At 38.8% G+C, this 23,287-nt stretch overlaps 2 non-coding genes across 2 annotated transcripts; both read left to right on the top strand.

Moving 5' to 3' along the window:
• The first annotated feature begins 3,609 nt into the window (after window positions 1-3,609).
• LOC112773658 (small nucleolar RNA R71) lies at window positions 3,610-3,717 on the top strand. The gene has a single exon (XR_003188197.1). It is a non-coding gene; the product is annotated as a small nucleolar RNA R71 (small nucleolar RNA).
• Window positions 3,718-8,048: 4,331 nt separating this feature from the next.
• Window positions 8,049-8,155, top strand: LOC112773815 (small nucleolar RNA R71). Its single transcript, XR_003188343.1, has one exon. It is a non-coding gene; the product is annotated as a small nucleolar RNA R71 (small nucleolar RNA).
• Window positions 8,156-23,287: the final 15,132 nt, after the last annotated feature.

Genomic DNA, 23,287 nt, shown 5'->3' with positions numbered 1-23,287 from the left:
AGGGAGGTGTTGATTTGCTCCCAATAGTTTTGTGGAGGAAAGTGCATTTGAGGCATCTCCGGGATCTCATGGTGATGAGCTTCATACGCCTCTTGAGCTCCATGAGTGGGCTCTCTTGCTTGCTCCATCTTTTTCTTAGTGATGGGCTTATCCTCTTTAATGAGGATATCTCCCTCTATGTCAATCCCAGCCGAATTGCATAGGTGGCAAATGAGGTGAGGAAAGGCTAACCTTGCCATAGTGGAGGACTTGTCAGCCACCTTGTAGAGTTCTTGAGGTATAATCTCATGAACTTCCACCTCTTCTCCAATCATGATGCTAAGGATCATGATGGCCCGATCTATAGTAACTTCAGACCGGTTGCTAGTGGGAATGATTGAGCATTGAATGAACTCCAACCATCCTCTAGCTATAGGCTTGAGGTCCAATCTTCTTAGTTGAACCGGCTTGCCTTTGGAGTCAATCTTCCATTGAGCTCCTTCTACGCATATGTCCATAAGGACTTGGTCCAACCTTTGATTAAAGTTGACCCTTCTAGTGTAGGGGCGTTCATCCCCTTGCATCATGGGCAAGTTAAACGCCAACCTCACATTCTCCGGACTAAAATCTAAGTATTTCCCCCGAACCATTGTAACATAGTTCTTTGGATCCGGGTTCTTACTTTGATCATGGTTCTTGGTGATCCATGCATTGGCATAGAACTCTTGAACCATTAGGATGCCGACTTGTTGGATGGGATTTGTTAGAACTTTCCAACCTCTTCTTTGAATTTCATGTCAGATCTCTGGATACTCATTTCTTTTGAGTTTGAAAGGTACCTCAGGGATCACCTTCTTCTTGGCCACAACATCATAGAAGTGGTCTTGATGGGCTTTGGAGATGAACCTTTCCATCTCCCATGACTCGGATGTGGAAGCTTTTGTCTTCCCTTTCCCCTTTCTAGAGGATTCTCCGGTCTTAGGTGCCATCAATGGTAATGGAAAAACAAAAAGCTTATGCTTTTACCACACCAAACTTAGAATTTTGCTCGCCCTCGAGCAATAAAAGAAAGAATAGATGAAGAAGAAGAAGAAATGGAGGAGAGGGAGAATGAGAAGTGTTTTCAGCCAAGAAGGGTGTAGAGGGGTGTGTTGTGTGAATTTGATGAAGAATGGAGGGCTTTATATTAGGGAAGGGAGGGGGGGTTAAGGTTCGGCCATATGGGTGGGTTTGGGTGGGAAATTGGTTTTGAATTTTGAAGGTAGGTGGAGTTTATGAGGTAGGTTTATGGGGAAGAGTGGATGGATGTGAGTGGTGAAGAGGTGATGGGGAAGAGAGTTTGAGGTGATTGGTGAAGGGTTTTTGGGGAAGAGTGTTTATGGGGTTGTGTGAAAGAGAGTGGTGAGAAGAAGTGAGTGGAGGTAGGTGGGGATCCTGTGGGGTCCACAGATCCTGAGTGGATCCTGTGGGGTCCACAGATCCTGAGTGGATCCTGTGGGGTCCACAGATCCTGAGGTGTTCAAGGATTTACATCCCTGCACCCATTAGGCATGTAAAAATGCCTTTGCACCCAACTCTGGGCGTTCAGCGCCAGGTTGGTGGCCATTTTGGGCGTTCAACGCCCATTTGTGTGCCATTTCTAGCGTTGAACGCCAGAACCATGCCTATTCTGGCGTTCAGCGCCCAGAAGCTGCCCATTTTGGGCGTTCAGCGCCAGAACCATGCTCTGTTCTGGCGCTGAACGCCAGACAGATGCTCCTCCAGGGTGTGATTTTTTTTCTGCTATTTTTTATTCCGTTTTCAATTTTTATATTTATTTTGTGACTCCACATGATCATGAACCTACAAAGACATATAACTAAGAAAAATATAGTTAGATAAATAAAAATTGGGTTGCCTCCCAACAAACGCTTCTTTAATGTCAATAGCTTGACAGTGGGCTCTCATGGAGCCTCACAGATGTTCAGAGCATTGTTGAAACTCTCCAACACCAAACTTAGAGTTTGGATATGGGAGTTCAACACCAAACTTAGAGTTTGGTTGTGGTCTCCCAACACCAAACTTAGAGTTTGACTGTGGGGGCTCTGGTTGACTCTGCTTTGAGAGAAGCTTTTTCTGCTTCCTCTCCATGGTTGCAGAGGGAGATCCTTGAGTTTTAAACACAAGGGAGTCCTCATTCCATTGAAGGACTATTTCACCTCTGTCAACATCAATCACAGCTCTTGCTGTGGCCAGGAAAGGTCTTCCTAGGATGATGGATTCATCCTCTTCCTTTCCAGTATCCAGGACTATGAAATCAGCAGGGATGTAAAGGCCTTCAACCTTTACTAACACGTCCTCTACTTGTCCATAAGCCTGTTTTCTTGAACTGTCTGCCATCTCTAATGAGATTTTAGCAGCTTGCACCCTATAGATTCCCAGTTTCTCTATTATAGAGAGGGGCATGAGGTTTATTCCTGAACCAAGGTCACATAGAGCCTTAAAGATCATGGTGCCTATGGTACAGGGTATTATGAACTTTCCAGGATCCTGTCTCTTCTGAGGCAATGTCAGTTGATCCAGATCACTTAGTTCATTGATGAACAAGGGAGGTTCAACTTCCCAAGTATCAATGCCAAATAATTTGGCATTCAGCTTCATGATTGCACCAAGAAACTTGGCAGTTTGCTCTTCAGTAACATCCTCATTCTCTTCAGAAGAGGAATACTCATCAGAGCTCATGAAGGGCATAAGGAGGTTCAATGGAATCTCTATGGTCTCTAGATGAGCCTCAGAGTCCTTTGGTTCCTCAGAGGGAAGCTCCTTATTGACCACTGGACGTCCCAGGAGGTCTTCCTCCTTGGGATTTGCTCCCCTTGTAGGTTCGGCCATGGTGCTTATGTCAATGGCCTTGCACTCTCCTTTTGGGTTCTCTTCTGTATTGCTTGGGAGAGTACTGGGAGGGATTTCAGTGATCCGTTTACTCAGCTGGCCCACTTGTGCTTCCAAATTTCTAATGGAAGACCTTGTTTCATTCATGAAGCTCACAGTGGCCTTGGATAGATCAGAGACTAGATTTGCTAAATTAGAAGCATTTTGTTTAGAGTTCTCTGTCTGTTGCTGAGTAGATGATGGAAAAGGTTTATTATTGTTAAACCTGTTTCTTCCACCATTATTAAAGCCTTGTTGAGGCTTTTGATCCTTCCATGAGAAATTTGGATGATTTCTCCATGATGAGTTATAGGTGTTTCCATAAGGTTCACCTAAGTAATTCACCTATGCTATTGCAGGGTTCTCAGGATCATAAGCTTCTTCTTCAGAAGATGCCTCTTGAGTACTGTTGGATGCAGCTTGCATTCCATGCAGACTCTGAGAGATCATATTGATTTGCTGAGTCAATATTTTATTCTGAGCCAATATGGCATTCAGAGTATCAACTTCAAGAACTCCCTTCTTTATAGGCGTCCCATTGTTCACAGGACTCCTTTCATAAGTGTACATGAACTGGTTATTAGCAACCATGTCAATGAGTTCTTGAACTTCTGCAGGCGTTTTCTTTAGGTGAATGGATCCACCTGTAGAAGTGTCCAGTGACATCTTTGATAGCTCAGATAAACCATCATAGAATATATCCAGGATGGTCCATTCTGAAAGCATGTCAGAAGGACACTTTTTGGTCAACTGTTTGTATCTTTCCCAAGCTTCATAGAGGGATTCACCTTCTTTCTGTCTGAAGGTTTGAACATCAGCTCTAAGCTTGCTCAGCTTTTGAGGAGGAAAGTACTTGGCTAAGAAAGCCGTGACCAGCTTATCCCAAGAGTTTAGGCTGTCTTTGGGTTGAGAATCCAACCATAATCTGGCTCTGTCTCTTACAGCAAAAGGGAAAAGCATGAGCCTGTAGACTTCAGGATCTACTCCATTAGTCTTAACAGTATCACATATCTGCAAGAATTCAGTTAAGAACTGAAAAGGATCTTCAGATGGAAGTCCATGAAACTTGCAGTTCTACTGCATCAGAGAAACTAATTGAGGTTTCAGCTCAAAGTTGTTTGCTCCAATGGCAGGAATGGAGATGCTTCTTCCATGTAAATTGGAATTAGGTGCAGTAAAGTCACCAAGCATCTTCCTTACATTATTATTATTTTCGGCTGCCATCTCCTCTTCCTGTTCGAAAATTTCTGAAAGGTTATTTCTGGATTGTTGCAATTTAGCTTCTCTTAATTTTCTCTTTAGAGTCCTTTCAGGTTCCGGATCTGCTTCAACAAGAATATTCTTGTCCTTGCTCCTGCTCATATGACAAAGAAGAGGGCACAGAAAAAATAATAATAATAATAGAGATCCTTTATACCACAGTATAGGGATCTCTGTGTGAGTAGAAGAAGAGGGGGAGACAAAGAATGTAATATAATGGAAGAAACACAACTGTGAGGAGGGTTGAGATGTGAGATGAGATGTTAGTAGATGAATAAATAAATAGAATAAGATGGGAAAGGAGGAATTTTCGAAAATAATTTTGAAAAAGAGTTAGTGATTTTTGAAAATAGTTTTTTAAAAATGTTAGTAATTTTCGAAAATTAAGATTTAAAAATTAAAAATTAAAATAATTAATAAATTAAAAAGAAATTTTGAAAAAGGGGGAAGATATTTTCGAAAATGAGAGAGAGAGAGAGTTAGTTAGGTAGTTTTGAAAAAGTTAAGAAACAAACAAAAATTTACTTAGTTAGTTGAAACAAATTTGAAAATCAATTTTGAAAAGATAAGAAGTTAGGAAGTTAGAGAGGATATTTTTAAATCAAATTTTTGAAAGAGATAAGAAGATATTTTTGAAAAGATATGATTGAAATTAGTTTTGAAAAAGATTTGATTTTTAAAATCACAATTAATGGCTTGATTCATAAGAAATCACAAGATATGATTCTAGAATTCAAAGTTTGAATCTTTCTTAACAAGCAAGTAACAAACTTCAAATTTTTGAATCAAAACATTAATTGATTATGTTATTTTCGAAAATTTGATATAAAAATAAGAAAAAGATTTTTGAAAAATATTTTTGGAATTTTCGAAAATAACTAAGAATTTTGAAAAAGATTTGATTTTTGAAAAAGATTTTGAAAAAGATAAGATTTTCAAACTGAAAATTTGATTTGACTCATGAGAAACAATTTGATTTTAAAATTTTTTGAAAAAGTCAATCCAAATTTTCGAATTTGATGAGAGAAAATGGGAAAGATATTTTTTTTTTTTGATTTTTGAAATTTTTATGATGAGAGAGAAAAACACTAAAAAGATGCAGTGCATGAAATTTTTAGATCAAAACATGTGATGCATGCAAGAATGCTATGAATGTCAAGATGAACATCATAGACACAATTTTGAAAAACTTTTAATGCAAAGAAAACATGCAAGACACCAAACTTAGAATTCTTTAATGCTTAGACACTAAGAATTCAAGAATGCATATGAAAAACAATAAAAGACACAAAACAAAAAATCATCAAGATCAAACAAGAAGACTTACCAAGAACAACTTGAAGATCATGAAGAACACTATGAATGCATGAGAATTTTCGAAAAATGCAAGATGCACATGCAATTGACACCAAACTTATAACATGACTCAAGACTCAAACAAGAAACATGAAAAATATTTTTTTGATTTTTATGATTTTCTAATTTTTTTTATTTTTTTTTTCGAAAATTAATTGAAAAAGGAAAATAAGGATTCCAAAATTTTTAATATGAATTCCAGGAATCTTGCATTCTTAGTCTAAAGCTTCAGTCCAGGAATTAGACATGGCTCACTAGCCAGCCAAGCTTTCAATGAAAGCTCCGGTCCAAAACACTAGACATGGCCAATGGCCAGCCAAGCTTCAGCATGTAATTCAGACATGACACGCCTGACATACTCATTCCCAAAGGAATTAGACATGGATTTACAGCCAGCCAGGCTTCAACATGCTTCATGAAACACTAGAATTCATTCTTAAAAATTTTGAATAAAATTTTTGAAAACATTTTTATATTATTTTCGAAATCAGATGAGAAAATTTTAGAAATATTTTTGAAAAATTTTTGAAAATAAAATAAAAAGAAAATTACCTAATCTGAGCAACAAGATGAACCGTCAGTTGTCCAAACTTGAACAATCCCCGGCAACGGCGCCAAAAACTTGGTGCACGAAATTGTGATGTCCAGGCTCGAACAATCCCTGGCAACGTGAGCAACTTGGTACGCGTAATCGTGATTACACTTTAATTATGTAAAATTCATGGCTCTTTCTTCCCCTGGCAATGGCGCCAAGAACATGGTGCCAATACCATGGTTCACAACTTCGATACAACTAACCAGCAAGTGCACTGGGTCGTCCAAGTAATACCTTACGTGAGTAAGGGTCGAATCCCACGGAGATTGTCGGTATGAAGCAAGCTATGGTCACCTTGCAAATCTCAGTTAGGCAGATATAAATTGATAATGATGTTTTCGAATAATAAATAATAGAATAGGGATAGAGGTACTTATGTAAATCATTGGTAGGAATTTCAGATAAGCGAATGGAGATGCTTTTCGTTCCTCTGAACCTCTGCTTTCCTGCTATCTTCATCCAGTCAGTCTTACTCCTTTCCATGGCTGGCTTTATGCAAGGGCATCACCGTTGTCAGTGGCTACATCCCCTCCTCTCAGTGAAAAATATGCTCACATGCTCTGTCACAGCACGGCTAATCATCTGTCGGTTCTCGATCATGCTGGAATAGGATTCACCCTCCTTTTGCGTCTGTCACTAACGCCCAGCACTCGCGAGTTTGAAGCTCGTCACAGTCATTCAATCATTGAATCCTACTCGGAATACCACAGACAAGGTTTAGACTTTCCGAATTCTCTTGAATGCCGCCATCATTCTAGCTTACGCCACGAAGATTCTGATTAGGAGATTTAAGAGATATTCATTCTAGCTTGTTGCATATAGAACGGAAGTGTTTGTCAGGCACGTGTTCATAGGGGAGAATGGTGATGAGCGTCACACATAATCATCATCTTCCTCATGTTCTTGGGTGCGAATGGATATCTTAGAAGCGAAATAAGATGAATTGAATAGAAAACAGTAGTACTTTGCATTAATCTTTGAGGAACAGCAGAGCTCCACACCTTAATCTATGGAGTGTAGAAACTCTACCGTTGAAAATACATAAGTGAAAGGTCCAAGCATGGCCGAGATGGCCAGCCCCCTAAAACGTGATCAATAGTCTCCTAAGATGAACAATGGATTAAAACTGAGACCCAAGATTCCTAATACAATAGTAAGAGGTCCTATTTATAATAAACTAGCTACTAGGGTTTACATGAGTAAGTAATTGATGCATAAATCCACTTCCGGGGCCCACTTGGTGTGTGCTTGGGCTGAGCTTGAGTGTTGCACGTGTAGAGGTCCTTCTTGGAGTTCAACGCCAGCTTTTGTGCCAGTTTGGGCGTTCAACTCTGGTTTTGGATCCTTTTCTGGCGCTGGACGCCAGATTTGGGCAGAGAGCTGGCGTTGAACGCCAGTTTATGTGGTCTATTCTTGGCCAAAGTATGGACTATTATATATTTCTGGAAAGCCCTGGATGTCTACTTTCCAACGCAATTGGAAGCGCGCCATTTCGAGTTCTGTAGCTCCAGAAACTCCACTTTGAGTGCAGGGAGGTCAGAATCCAACAACATCAGCAGTCCTTCTTCAACCTCTGAATCTGATTTCTGCTCAAGTCCCTCAATTTCAGCCAGAAAATACCTGAAATCACAGAAAAACAGACAAACTCATAGTAAAGTCCAGAAATGTGAATTTAACATAAAATCTAATGAAAACATCCCTAAAAGTAACTAGATCCTACTAAAAACATACTAAAAACAATGTCAAAAAGCGTATAAATTATCCGCTCATCATGTTGCCTCTTTCAGAAGCATAGAAGTAGTCATTCTTAGCTACAGTCTCAATGACATCTATGGCTTCTTCAATGGTCTTCTTCTTGTTTAGAGATCCCCCGGATGAGTGGTCTACTGCCTTCTTTGATTCATAAGAAAGACCTTCATAGAAAATGTGCAACTGCACCCATTCATTGAACATATCTGGCGGGCATCTTCTTTTCAAGTCTTTAAACCTCTCCCATGCTTCATATAGAGTCTCACCATCTTGTTGTCTGAAGGTTTGTACCTTAGCTCTCAACCTGTTGATCCATTGAGGAGGATAGAATCTTGCCAAGAATTTGTTCACCACATCTTCCTAGGTTGCTAAACTCCCCTTTGGAAAGGATTCCAGCCATTTAGATGCTTTGTCCTTGAGTGAGAAGGGAAACAGAAGTAGTCTATAGGTGTTAGGATGAACACCATTAGACTTCACAGTATCACATATCCTCATGAAAGTGGTTAGATGTTGATTGGGGTCTTCTTGGACACTTCCCCGGAATGAACAATTGTTCTGAATAAGGGTGATGAGCTGTGGCTTTAGTTCAAAGTTGTTGGCATGTATGGTTGGCTTTTGGATGCTACTTCCACAGTCTCCTGGGTTTGGGTTGATGTAAGAACACAGAACTCTTCTCTCTTGTCCAGCCTGATGCGCTGGACCTTCTCTGCCATGGTTGTGAGCCTCTTCTTAATGATGGTTCTCCATATTCTCATCCATGTCTAGTTCAAAGTACTCTTCCTCTTCCTCAGCACCAACTACTCTCTTCCCTCTTGCTTCCCTCCTTATTCTAAGGAAGGTCCTCTCAGGTTCAGAATCAAAGGAAGTTGAAGCCCTGCTTCTTCTACCTGTTATACAACCAATAGGGCATAAGCAAAAAGAATAGATGCAGAGAGTATTTTCTGCAAAAATGCTGTTAGTGTGAGTGATGCAATATATCAAACAGTTAGTGGGTCAGTGAACTAAATAGTAAAAAAATGATATGCAGATGGCACCACAAATAGGTGAGAGGTAAAGGGAAGGAAATAACTAAAACTGAAAGTAAATTACTCAGATGGAATTAAATCAAACAAAAGAAAAGTGCTCAATCAAGTTATCCACCAATTTAATCATTGTTGATACAAAATTAATCCCCAGCAACGGCGCCATAAACTTGATGCACGGAAACTTGTCTCTCAATAGATTTCCCTCGGCAAGTATACCAAATTATCGTCAAGTAAAAACTCACAATAGAGTGAGGTCGAATCCCACAGGTATTGATTAGTCAAGCAACTTTAATTGGAGGAATGTTCTAGTTGAGCTAAGCAGAATTTGATATGAGAATTGCAGGAAATTAAATGGCGGGAAAGTAATTGGCAGAAAATGTAAATGCTGGAAATAAAGAGCTGAATATAAATGACAGAAAGTAAATTGCAGAATCTTAAATGGGGAATGGGGAATTTAGCATGAAAGTAAATGGCAGAAACTAAAGAGAATGGGTAGATCAGAAATGGAGAATTCATTGGGCTTAGGAGATGTTGCATTCTCCGGATCAAGTTCATTTTCATCTCTTCCTCAATCAATGCATTCATTGATCTCCTTGGCAATCTTAAGTGATTGAATTCCAATTCCTTGGTAACTCAATCTCTCAAATCTTGATCAATAGCCAATTCCTTGGTCTAATTGCTCATGAGAAGAGATGTGGTCCGGTCACTGATTATACCACATGTATTTCCAAATCAAAGTATTGGGAGAATTATATGTCACCATATCCGCCCAAACCCCAATTTGGTCCAACATGAGAAAGCATTTCTAGCATGATCTCTTCATTCCTCTTCCAAGGTTCAAAAGAGATCCAAGTATGAATAGTTTCTTTTCCAAGACAACTATCCAATTGGATGAAGATTGAAAGCTTTCAAGTAAAATCAAGAGAAAAGAAAGAAGAAGAATAATGAAAACTATTATTGATCCATCAAATTACAACAGAGCTCCCTAACCCAATGAAAGGGGCTTAGTTGTCCATGGCTCTGGGAATGGAAAGCAAAGATGGAGAGTACATTCTGAAGTAAAACTAGAAGTTGTAGAGAAAGTAAAATTATACAGAGAGTAGTCATCTCAATCCCCCAAAAGCTTTCTCTCTAGTTCAAAATTACCCATATATATACTACTCTTCTGATCTTCCAATTGGCTCTTCAAGTCTTGGATATAGGCCTTTGGATCTTGAGTTGAAGCAGTTTGGAATCTACAGTGGGCTCAGCTTTACTTGCAGAGAAAGTGTGAAGTAGGCATGGACTTTGGCTAGGACGTTAGTGGCGTTAACGTTAAGTGAAAATGTGGGTTCGAGAACGTTAGTGACAATCAGCTTTTGCTCTAACGTTCCTAGCCCAAGATGAGTTACGTTAACTTCAACGTTAGTGGCACTAACGTGACCACTAACGTTGCCTCTTGATCCATCGCGAGCGTTATTGGCGTTTACCTTTGCCAATAACGTTGCCCTTGGCCCCTTCTTCCATACGTTAGAGTCCACGTTAGTGTAGCTAACGTGACTCTTAACGTGGGTATGCCTCAACTTCGAGAGCGTTAGTGACACTTACCTTTGTCACTAACGCTCCAAACACCCTTCTTCCCACGTTAGAGTTCACGTTACTTAGGTTAACGTGACTTCTAACGTGGTAGTGATAGCCATCTCCAACGTTAGTGACAAAGGTGAGTGTCACTAACGTTGGCTCATCATTCCTTTCCTCCACATTAGCTTCCACGTTAATGCAATTAACGTGGCAACTAACATGGCTAATAGAGGCTTAGTCCAACGTTAGTGACAAAGGAGAGTGTCACTAACGTTGGCTCTTTATTGCTTCTCCCACGTTAGAGTTCACGTTAATGTAGTTAACGTGACTATTAACGTGGCTAAGTGTGCCCCTCTCCCCAACGTTAGTGGCATTCACTTTTACCACTAACGTTGGAGCTTTACTTCTCTTCTACGTTAGCTTCCACGTTAACGTAGTTAACGTGGACACTAACGTGGGCTATGATGGCTCACGAAAGCGTTATTGGTGTTCACTTTTCTTGTTAACGTTGTAAGCTAGCCTCCTTTCCACGTTAATGGTCACGTTAGTTGGACTAACGTGGCTATTAACGTAGCATCTTCCTTGCTTCCTTTGTCCTGAAATCAAGCAAATAAAGTGCATCAAAGCTAGGTTCTAACCCATGAGATCATGCATCATTCAATTTATCATTCAATTCATGCATAATTCTCATGAAAATCATATAAAATTCACAATGTTTGCTTGAATCAAGATGTAAATGATTATTTACCCAAAACTTGCTTATTTCATAAGAAAGTGCATGAAACTACCCTAAAACCATAAAGAAAAGGTCAGTGAAACTGGCCAAAATGCCCTGGCATCAGCTCTTCAACTTGAGATTCCTATATGTGCTCAACATATCCTGAACACCCAATCACTACTTTCTCTTGTTCAATAATCTCTACCTCCTCCTCTTGTTGTACTTCTTGCTTTAACTCTTCTTCCTCACCTTGGAGCTCTAAATTCACTCCCTCACTAAGCTCCTTGGTTGACCCTCCACATTTGTCAATGGGAGTACTTGGAATGCATGAGCTTAGATGGGAGGCTATGTGGTTAATGGCTTCTACCATGATAGCCATCTTGGTCTCTAGCTCTTTAAACTCCTTTTCCGTCCCCTCTTATTATCTTTGGATATGAGAGTCAAGATCTCTTAGTTCTTGCGTGAGGGCTTCATTGGGGGCGGTGGTGGAAGAGAGGGTTCATTATTTGAGGGAAAGGTATTGTAGTTAGAAGGTGGTTCATATTGGTGAAAGTCTTGAGGTGGTGTATACGGAATTTGTGGTTCTTGGGAGTATTGGTGTTGGAATGGTGGTGGCTCTAGATATGATTCATATGGTGGTTAATATGGTGGGTATGAGTTAGGATCATTTGGAGGTGGATGGTAGTATGCGGATTGTGAGTATGGTGGAGGGCTATATTGAGGAGGGGATTCATATGTATGTGGTGGTTGTGGTTGACAATCACAATAAGGGTCATCACATACATTAGATTGGTATGCATTAGGATTAGGATTATACCCATAAGAATTCGGAGAGTAGGAATGTTGGGGTGGCGCTTGAACGGCTTGGATGGAATAAAATGCCTTTTGTTCCTTGCGCATCTCCGTGAGGAGAGTAGTCATATCCCCAAGCACTCTTGTCAAACTTGATTCGGAAGGAGATTGTTGCCAAGAAAGTTGTCCATAAGCTTGGGGCTCCTCCCACCCTTGATTTCCAAATCCATGATGCACATCCTCATTGAAGCTTCCATTTCCTACAACATAGTTTGAACCACACTCATAGCTAAAGTGATGAGAATTCATGGTGATAAGAGAAAATAAAAACAAAAACTAACAAGGACAAGGAGAGAAAAATCCTACAACTAGCAAAAACCAACAAACAAACTAAAAATCAAGCTATTCACAATATATACAATAGCCAATAACATAGCACCATTGCAATTTTCCGGTAACGGTGCCATTTTGATGTTCGGGTTCTTATGCGGTTTAGAATTTCACAAATGAAATCTCGTTGCAAGTATAGTTCTAAACTAACAAAGAGTCCTCACATACAAAAATATTGGTTGTCATGAGCACAATCTCCAATAAGAATTAACCGAAGTATTGAAACCTCAGGTCGTCTCACAAGGAATTGCAATGAAGTGGTCAATTATTGGCTATAAAGGAACAAGGGGTTTGGTTTATAAAAGGGGCAAGAAATTAAATGGGCAAGAATTTAAATGACAAGAAGAGTAAATCAAGAATTAATAAAGGCAAGGTAAAGAACTCTTGGATAAACATAGGTAATTGAGATCACCATCCTTGTCTACAAACCATGTATTGACAATTATGAGGAACCAAACTCATTAAGTCTACTTACAAAAGCCTTAAGTATGTAATATCTACTCCTAGGATTGAAGTACATCAAATGGCTTGATCAACATCAATCCATAAGTCCTAACCTAGCTACTTATTAACTTAGTAGTAGGCTAGAGTCAATGGTTATCAAATTGACCACTAAGGGTTCTCAAATCACCAATTCAATGAGACCCAATGACTCAAGGTCACTCAATTCCCTTAGCCTAGGCCAAGAGTAAAGAAAGCTACTCAAACACTAGTGTAAACATTTTATCAAACACCTATAGTGCAATAAAAGTAAAAATCACAAAATACTAGAATTAATGAAACCCATGACTACCACAAGCATGAAATCAACAATAGCAATTAAGATGAACATAAAAAGGACATAGAAACATAAAATTGCATTAGAAAAAATCAAGATCCACAATGGTTCATCAACATAAAAGAGAGGAAAATAAGGAATTAACAAGAGAAACTAAGAAGATTAAGACAATAGAACACTAAAATATAAAGAGAATTGAAATCAAAACAAGAATTGGAAGAGAAATTTGAGAGAGATTAACCTAACTTTACCCTAATTTCTATCCTAAATCTAGAGAGAGGAGAGAGCCTCTCTCTCTAGAATTCTACCCTAAAACATGATAAAAACTAAACTATGGCTACTTGGTTCCTTCCCCCTTCAATCCTTGGGTTCAATAGCATCAGAAATGAGTTGGATTGGGCCCAAAATGCTTCAGAAATCGCTGGCAATGTTTTGCCCAAAATGGTCCACGCTGGTCCTGCGACGCGTGCACGTGAAGGATGCGTGCGCGTCACTTAACGGCATAGAAAATATGGCAAATTTTATATCATTTTGAAGCCCCGGATGTTAGCTTTTTAATGCAACTAGAACCTCTTCATTTGGACCTTTGTAGCTCAAGTTATGATCGATTTAGTACGAAGAGGTCAGGATTGACAGCTTTGCAGTTCCTTCATTTCTTCATGAGTTCTCCCACTTTGCATGCTTTTCCTTCATTCCTTCAATCCAATCTTTGCCTTCTAAACCTGAAATCACTTAACAAACATATCAAGGCATCGAATGGAATTAAAGTGGATTAAATCTAGCTATTTTAAGGCCTAAAAAGCATGTTTTTACTCTTAAGCACAAATTAAGGGAGAATTACAAAACTATGCTATTTCATTGAATAAATATGGGAAAAGGTGATAAAATCCCCTAAATTAAGCACAAGATAAACCACAAAATTGGGGTTCATCAATTACCGAATGACGGGGTAGCTCCTATATACGCGAACGGATCTGTGCTCGTGAATGGTTTTGTACATAGTGACAGCAGTGCTTCTGGTGGTTCTGAGGGTATAGCTATAGCTGCAGACGAGGAGGAGGAGGAGGATCTTGAGATAGAGATAGAGCAAGATGAGGAGATGTGGAGCATCATAACGATCTTTTGAATGGCCACGTGTAGATATAGTCTGACAGTAGTAGGGGCATTCTTTTGATGACACTCTAGTCTGACATTGTCTGTTAGTTAGTCTCTCACTTGTGTTAGTACACCTAAGAGCTAGGAGCTGTAGAGTGGTTAGGCTAGCCTGGGTGCCAACTTAGCGGCTTTTTGTATGGTCCAGGCAGTGAGAATGTCGTATATATATTAGCTATGTAGGTTCGATGAGGACGTAAACTGACATGGCCTTTGTAAATGTTACATGTTTTGTTATGGTGTACATGAAGTAAATTATCAGCTGTGTGCTATGTTTCCTAATGCTTCCTTTATATTTCTGCCTATGTATGCTTGTTTGTATTACTTCATCGCTCGCAATGATAAAAGTTAAATAAAAAAAAAGTTACTCATAAAATTGGCAACGTTCTAACAAGGAACAGGCTCATATATTAAATAACAGTTAATAATTAGGAAGAACAAGTTGGTAACACTTAGCTTCTTGTATGACCATGGCATATCGGAAGTTGGGTTGTTAGAATTTGGTAGAGAGTAGTTCGTTCCCAATAGAGCCTGAGGAGGCGGGACTGACTATGCTTCACTGCGTACTCTGTTATGTGTCTCATGCTATTAAGGTATCTTTAAGATACATTTGGCATGAATGTTTATGAGCGCTCATTTTGGAAATGTTCATGCGTTACTTGAGATATTAAGACTGATCACCTTAATGTTGATTGTTTGGTGCGGATAAGACCTCAATGACTGCAAATAGGCATAGTTTAACCGAGCTCTGAATGACGAAACGGTGCGAGGCATAGCTATCTTAATAGCTGTTAAGATCTCCATGGCTACGGCTTTGAGAGATTTGGATGCTGTAAGGAATGAACGCTTGTTTCACTTGTGGGAAATTTGGACACTTGGCGAGGAATTGCCCAAAAGGATTTGCTCGGAATCCAGTGCAAACCCAGCAACAAGGTCGATTGTTTGCTATGACTGTTGATGATGCTATGCAATCAGATGCCCTGATCCAAGGTCAGTTTTATGTCAAAAATTAATTTCTAACTATACTGTTTGATTCGGGTGCATCGTATTCCTTTATTTCTTCGACTGTTGCTCGTGAGTTGGGACTAGATTTCTCTAAGTTAAACTTTGATTTAATTGTTCATACACCTGCATCCCAAATTGCTTTGACTAGTTTAGTATGCCTACAAGTACCATTTACTATTAGGAACAGGACTTTCATACATGATTTAATCTATTTGCCTCGATGTGGCTTAGAAGTTATTCTAGGGCTAGATTGGTTATCTAAATATCATGTTTTCCTTGATTGCTTTGAAAGAACTGCTGTTATTCAATCTGATAGTCCACATACTAAACCATTTCTATCCCATACTTTATATCTAAATTCTGTAAGAGTTACCATAGACGGGAGTGATTGTGAGGGGTACGTTCTGTTAGCGGCTAGCTTGAATGATAGTGAATTAAGCTTAGAACGGATCCGAGTGGTGAAGGAATTTCCTTATGTTTTTCCGAACGACATACCTGAGTTTCCTCCTCAGCGAGATATAGAATTCAGCATTGATCTAGTACCTGAAACCGGATTGATTTCTATAGCACCATACCGGATGTCACCACTAGAACTTCCAGAGTTGAAGAAGCAGTTGGATGAGCTACTTGGAAAGAAGTTTATTCATCCCAGTGCATCACCTTGGAGAGCTCCAGTATTGCTGGTAAACAAGAACGATGGTGGAATGAGACTTTGCGTAGATTATCGACAGTTAAATAAGGTCACTATTAAGAACAAGTATCCACTTCCACGGATTGATGATCTGATGGATCAGCTGAAAGGTGCAACTGTATTCTTGAAGAATGACTTGCGGTCAGGTTATCACCAGATTCGAGTGAAGGAATCAGATATACCAAAGACTGCGTTCAGGACTCGATATGGTCACTATGAGTATCCGGTTATGTCGTTTGGACTGACTAATGCTCCTGCGATTTCATGGATTACATGAATCGTATTTTCCATCCGTACCTTGATTAGTTCGTAGTGGTTTTCATAGACGACATCCTCATTTATTCGAAGACAGAAAGAGAGCATGAAGAACATCTAAGGACTGTATTGCAGATACTGAGGACTCGGAAGTTATATGCTAAACTATCAAAGTGCAAATTCTGGACAGAGAAGGTGCCATTTTTGGGGCATGTTATATCACAGGGAAGATTTATACAAAGATTTGTACCGGTTCGGAAATTAGCAAAATAATTTTGTTGTGAGCATAGCCCAAACCGATAGTCAATCCTCAATCAAATTTAAATATGTTGGTTGTCACAAACTACAAACCCCAATAAAAATTAACCGAAGTATTTAAACCTCGGGTTGTCTCACAAGGAATTGCAATGAAGTGATCAATTATTAGCTAAGAAGATGCAAGGGGGTTTGATTTGGTAAAAGGGCAAGAAAATAAAAGACAAGAAAGGTAAAACAAACAACTAAAGAAAACAATTAATAAAGAGAGACATTCATGGCAAGGATTGAGATCATGGGCTTTCTATCCTAGTCATTAATCATAACACTAACAATGGAAGAAGGTGCAAAGTTATCTTCCATTAGAGAAAGTCAAATAAGACTAGCTAATCTCACTCCAAAAATTCTAATCAACTTACTAATTGAATTAGCAAAAGATTAGCATTAATGGAAACAATATTAGCTAACAACTCTAGATCACCAACTTGAGTTGGGTATTCATGACTCAAGATTACCCAATTCCTCTTTCCAAGCCAAAAATGCTCAAAGATCTACTCTAACATCCTTCCAAGTATTTTGTCAAACACTTGGAAGGCATAAAAGGAAAGCATTGTAAATTGACAACAAGAATATTAAATCTACAACTACCCAATATAAGAAATTAACAACAACTCAAAACAACAAGGGAATGTAAAACATGAATTGCATAAAAAGAAAATCCAAATCCAACAATAGTGCAACAACATAAAAGATACATGAAAGGGGAAATTGACAAGAAAACTAAGAAAGCATAGATGTAACAACAAGAAATTGAAATAGAAACAAGATGAAAACAGAAAATTAAGCCTAGATCTAGGAGAATTTGACCTAATCCTAACCTAATTCTAGAGAGAAGAGGGATCTTCTCTCTCTAGAAACTAACTACATGCTTCCTAATCTACAACTAATTGCTCCCTCTTTACCCAAGCTTGAATTCTGCATGAAGTACCCTCAGAAATGAGTTGGATTTGGGCTTGGGCAGCTCAGAAATCGCCCCCAGCATTTTCACTTTAATGAGGTCACGTGCGAGCTGTGACGCGTACGCATGGGTCACGCGTACGCGTCGTCTGGCATTTTTCTTCTCACGCGTACTGATGAACGGATTTTTGACGGTTTAGAATTCCTCAATGAATTCTTGTTGCAAGTAAATTTTCTAAACCAAGAAATAATCCTTTCATGCAAAAAAATTTGTTTGTCATTTAAGCAAACCCAATAAAAATAAACCGAAGTATTTAAACCTCGGGTCGTCTCTCAAGGAATTCCAGGGAAGTATGTTAATATTGGTTATGAGATAGTATTTTTTTGGGTTTTTGAAATAAAGAACAAGGAAATAAAATGGCAAGAAAATAAATTAATAACTAGAAAAGCTCTTGGCAAGGTATGAGAACTAGACGTCCTATCCTAGTTATCCTTATCAATTGTGATGAGAATTGTCCATTGCTCCAACTTAGTTAACCTCTAATTATGAAGGAAAGTCAAGTGGATAAATCAATTTGATTCTTCAAATCCTAGTCAACTCCTAAGGAAAGACTAGCTTTAGAGGGATCCAAATCAACTAGCAACTTTCAATTATCAATCAACAACGGAGTTTGATAACTCAAGAGTCTCCAATTACTCAACCAAAGCCAAGAGGAGAAAAACCTACTCTAAAATCCAACCAAGAATTTTATCAAATACTTGGAAGGCATAACATAAAAACATAGAAAACTAGCAAGGAATATTAAATCCAAACGACCAATTGAAAGCATCAATAACTCAAATAATAGAAGAAGCAATAAATATGAAATACCTCAAATTGCATTAAATAGAAAATCAAATCTAACATGGAGTTCATAAACTAAATTGGAGAATAAATAAATCAACAAGAGAAATAAAATAAATTAGAATTCTAAAATGAATAAAAGTAGAAGGGAAAACTTAATTAACTAAGATAGAAATCTGAAATTGAGAAGAACTAAAAAGGAACCTTAAAACCGAGAGAGAGGAGAGAGCCTCTCTCTCTAGAAAACTATATCTAAAACCTAAAATTCTGTGAATGAAAGTTGTATCAATCGAATTCATGATTCCCCCACTCTGCAGCCTCTAATCTGTGTTTTCTAGGCCAAAAACTAGGTCCAAAACCAGCCCAAAATTGCCCCTAACGTCTTTTGCGATTTCTGCACGTGGCGCATGTCACACGTACGCGTCAGTCACGCGTACGCGTCGATGGTCCTCTTCGCATGTCACGCGTAAGCGTCAGTTACGCACATGCGTTGCTGTGCAATCTCGCTTGTCACGCATACGCGTCAGGTACATGCACGTGTCGCTGTGAAAATCTCCAAATCACATGCATGCGTGAGCCATGCCTGCGCGTCGATCCTTGCTGGTTATCTCCTTTATTTCTTGTGATCCTTGCATTTTTGCAAGCTTCCTCTCCATCCTCTAAGCCATTCCTGCCCTATATAGCCTGAAAACACATAGCACACAGATCACGGCATCGAATGGTATAAAGGAGAATTAAAATACACAATTTAAAGGCTTAAGAAGCAAGTTTTCAACCATAGAACAAAATTGGGAAGGATTTGTTAAACCATGCAAATTACATGAATAAATGTGCAAAGGGTTGATAAAAACCACTCAAATCAGCACAAGACAAACCATAAAATAGTGGTTTATCAATCTCCCCACACTTACACATTAGCATGTCCTCATGCTAAGCTCAGGGAAACCAAAAGAATAAATGGCGGAAAGTAAGACTCATGCAATGCAACCTATGTATATAAATGCAACTATATGCTAAGATGTTTCTATCTACTTGGTTGAAAGTAAACAAGTTCTCCAAGACAAATATAAATCAGATTCCACTAATTTAAATCACACAATAAAAGACAAGCAAACTTGTAAGAAGATAGCTCATGAAAGCAGGGAGCATAGAATCAAGCATTGAACCCTCACTGGTAGTGTATATGCACTCTAATCGGTCAAGTGTCTAGGGTTAATCCACTCTACTCTTCTCTAGTCATGCTTTCTAAAACTTTGTTCTTCATCTAACCAATCAACAAATATTTAGTGTACCAATGTAGACATCATGAGGTCTTTTCAAGGTTGTAATGGGGCTAAGGTAAAGGTGAGAATATATGTATGGCCAAGTGAGCTATAATATGAATCTTTGACTAACCTAAGTTCTCACCTAACATACACACACTCTATATAACTCTAAAATCATGCCTAGCTACCCAAAATTCTCACTTTTGCATCGCATACTCATGTATCAATTTTTAATTCCATCACATATGCATTGATCTTTTATTTAACTTAGCATTGGGGTGGTTTTATCCCCTATCTATTTATTTCTTTTTTTGTACTTTTTTTTCAAGTAAGAATGAAAACATAGCATATCAATGCATATGGTATTTTCTGGTTTCATATGAGTAGGCACCCAAATTCCCAATATTCAAATAAAGTAGAAACACAACACATTCTCATTAACCCAGGTTCCCACACTTCCCCACACTTAGTTAACACACTATCTTAAGCTAACCATAGATTCAAATTTGGTAATTAATTATTTTTCTGCTTAAGGCTAGTGATGTGATAATATAAAGAACAAATGGGGATTAAAAAGCTCAAAGTGGCAAACAAAGGTAATTGAAATGGTAGGCTATTTGGGATAAGTGAGCTAATAACAAATGATGGCCTCAATCATATGTATGCATGCAAATACACTAAACAATGGACATATAGAATGCAACAAACTATAGATTGCAATCATAGGGAAGAAAACACACAAGAATAAAAATCATGGTTAAATAATGTAACCATATAATTAAGCTCAAAATCTCATAGGTTGTGTGTTCTTAGCTATAAACCATGTTCCAAATTACGATACAAAAAAGTTTTAATTTAAATTAGTGAAATGCTATAAAAAGTGTCTTGAAAATGAACTTATCACTCCAACCAAGTAGTGGTAGAAGAACATGCACAAAATCAAACAAACATGCAATCAAACATGCAAATGCAAAAACTAATTTAACAAGGAAAATTAAACATTGGTGTTCAAATAGGAAATAACTAACCCACGGAAGTCGGTATCGACCTCCCCACACTTAAGGATTGGTTGCACCGTCCTCGGTGCATGCTAAGATGTGCAAGTGCACGGGTGGTTACCAGTGATGCTTTTCTCCAAAAATTGTGCAGATTGACTCGTCGGTTGCCCCATTGAGAAGCTTTCCCTTTCCCTTCTTCGGTGGCCATCCTGAAAGAAGAGGAAAAAGAAGAAAAGTAATCCAGAAATAAAGATAAGAAAACAAATAAAATATGAGTGGGTTAATACAAAATAATGAGGGTCTCAGCTACATGGTACCTACAACATGTGAGTGAGAAAACAGTATAAGCAAATGACATATCAATAGTACAAAAATTGCAATAATGGGGGAGAGAGTGTGGGTAATGCAAGATAATATAAGTGCATATCAATGCAAATGGAATGCAAGTATCATAAAAGATTAGCATTGACTTATGAATAATAATACCGAATCATTTAAAACAAGTCACAAAGCACCAAAATAATTCAAGAAAAGATGCAACAGTTGAATAAGAAAATTTAACACCAATGGAAAAATAATAAACTGAGAAAAGAAAATAAAAGTATGCACAAGATTAAAATGCAGTAAATGAAAGTATGCAAATAAATTAAGTAAAATAGAATGAAAGAGAATAAGGATGAGAAGTCAAAGGAATGGAGAAGAAGAAAGTAAGAAAAGAGGAGGAAAGAATGAGAAAGGAGAAGGGAATGAGAAACGGGACGCGACACGCGCGCGCAAGTCACGCGTGTGCGTGAAAACTGCATTAGCCATACGATGCGTACGCGTCGCTCATGCGTACGCGTGGGTTTCCGAAAATGAACACTGACGAGCGAGCGTCGGTCACGCGTACGCGTGAAAACCTGCGCGACTCCAGTACCATGGCATCACAACTCTCTGTTCAAGCACTCTTTCAATCCGATTGGCAATCCCATGCGTACGCGTCAGAGATGCTTACGCGTGGATTGGAAAAAACGCAGGGGATGTGTACGCGTGCAGAACGCGTACGCGTGGGTTGGCTTGTGCGCCAGGCACCCCTCCTGCATCGTTCCAGCACAACTCTCTGTTTGTTTTCTCTTTATTGTGCAGTCACACACGACGCGTGCACGTCGTAGACACTTGCGCGTCGATCCCCTTTTTTTAAGCAGAATGCAGGTGGTGATGCAGAAATTATGAATGAACACTGATAAAAAGAAAATAAAATAAAACTACGAATAAAAAGGGACGATCATACCATGGTGGGTTGTCTCCCACCTAGCACTTTTAGTTTTTTTTTTTTGATAAAAACCTAGCACTTTTAGTTATTGTCCTTAAGTTGGACATTTGGTGAGCTCCTTGTCATGGTAGCTTGTGCTTGAACTCATCTTGAAACTTTCACCAACGCTTGGACTTCCAATAAGCTCTAACATTTCCAAATAAATTCGCCAAGCCTTGATGAAATTCTTCACAAACTTTGAGCTCTGGTGCATGAAATTGTGTATGTCAATGTCAATATTACTATTTCTCACAAATTCGCACAACTAACCAACAAGTGCACTGGGTCCTCCAAGTAACACCTTACGTGAGTAAGGGTCGATCCCACGGAGATTGTTGGTTTGAAGCAATCTATGGTTATCTTGTAAATCTTAGTCAGGAAATCAATTATAATTATCAGTATGAATTGCGAAGAATAAAAGAGCATGAATTAAATACTTGTTCTGCAGTAATGGAGAATATGTTGCAGTTTTGGAGATGCTTTGTCTTCTGAATCTCTGCTTTCTCCCTGTCTTCTTCTTCACGCACGCAAGGTTCTTCCTATGGCAAGCTGTGTGTTGGTGGATCACCGTTGTCAATGGCTACCATCCGTTCTCTCAGTGAAAAAGGTCCAGGTGCGTTGTCACCGCACGGCTAATCATCTGTCGGTTCCCACTCATGCTGGAATAGGATCCATTGATCCTTTTGCGTCTGTCACTATGCCCAGCCCTTGTGAGTTTGAAGCTCGTCACAGTCATTCAATCCCTGAATCCTACTCGGAATACCACAGACAAGGTTTAGACTTTCCGGATTCTCAAGAATGCTGCCAATGGATTCTAGCTTATACCACGAAGATTCTGATTAAGGAATCCAAGAGATATTCATTCAATCGAAGGTAGAACGGAGGTGGTTGTCAGGCATGCGTTCATAGGTTGAGGATGATGATGAGTGTCACGGATCATCACATCCATCATATTGAAGTGCGAATAAACATCTTAGATAGAAACAAGCGTGTTCGAATAGAAAACAGAAATAATTGCATTAATTCATCGAGACACAGCAGAGCTCCTCACCCCCAATAATGGAGTTTAGAGACTCATGCCATCAAAGAGTACAAAGTTCAGATCTAAAATATCATGAGGTACAAAATAAATCTCTAAAAGTTGTTTAAATACTAAACTAGTAACCTAGGTTTACAGAAAATGAATGAACTAAGATAATTAGTGTAGAAGTCCACTTTTGGGGCCCACTTGGTGTGTACTGGGGCTGAGAATTAAGCTTCTCACGTGCCTAGGCTGTTTCTGGAGTTGAACACTGATGAGCGGATAATTTATACGCTTTTTGACATTATTTTTAGTATATTTTTAGTAGGATCTAGTTACTTTTAGGGATGTTTTCATTAGTTTTTATGTTAAATTCACATTTCTGGACTTTACTATGAGTTTGTGTGTTTTTCTGTAATTTCAGGTATTTTCTGGTTGAAA

The sequence above is a fragment of the Arachis hypogaea genome, chromosome 18, assembly GCF_003086295.3.
Source record: "Arachis hypogaea cultivar Tifrunner chromosome 18, arahy.Tifrunner.gnm2.J5K5, whole genome shotgun sequence".
Lineage (NCBI taxonomy): Eukaryota > Viridiplantae > Streptophyta > Magnoliopsida > Fabales > Fabaceae > Arachis > Arachis hypogaea.
The sequence above is the reverse complement of the archived record's forward strand: the minus strand, read 5'-3'. Positions and strand labels throughout refer to the sequence as shown.